The following is a 429-nucleotide window of genomic DNA, read 5'->3' on the forward strand; positions in this document are numbered from 1 at the left end:
AAACTAAAGGATCTAAACTAAAAGGATGTTCCTCTTTAGCTAAAAGGTCTATCTCTGTAGGGATCCATCCTATAAGGTTGTCACATACTAAGAATAATAATCTGAGTCTGTCAGCAACAACAACACAACCTTTAGTGGACGCTGACTTTACCTTTAAATTAGGAGTTTAAACATTGACACAACAGGACGAATAAATCCATCAAATCAAGTCCCCAATAATCAGCATGTGGCCTTGTTTTATTTCAGGAAGTTAGCATGGAGCTGTTCCACATTCCCAGACATTTAAAACGAGTCAATCATTGGCGTTATTCTACGAGTCAGATGAATAAATCAGCTGTTTGCTATTTGAGCTGATCTGTTTCCTGCTGCTACGTCATTCTTTAGTAGGGATGAGCGAGTACAGCATTATCTGTATCTGTATCTGTATCT

The sequence above is a fragment of the Etheostoma cragini genome, unplaced genomic scaffold (genome assembly GCF_013103735.1).
Source record: "Etheostoma cragini isolate CJK2018 unplaced genomic scaffold, CSU_Ecrag_1.0 ScbMSFa_849, whole genome shotgun sequence".
Lineage (NCBI taxonomy): Eukaryota > Metazoa > Chordata > Actinopteri > Perciformes > Percidae > Etheostoma > Etheostoma cragini.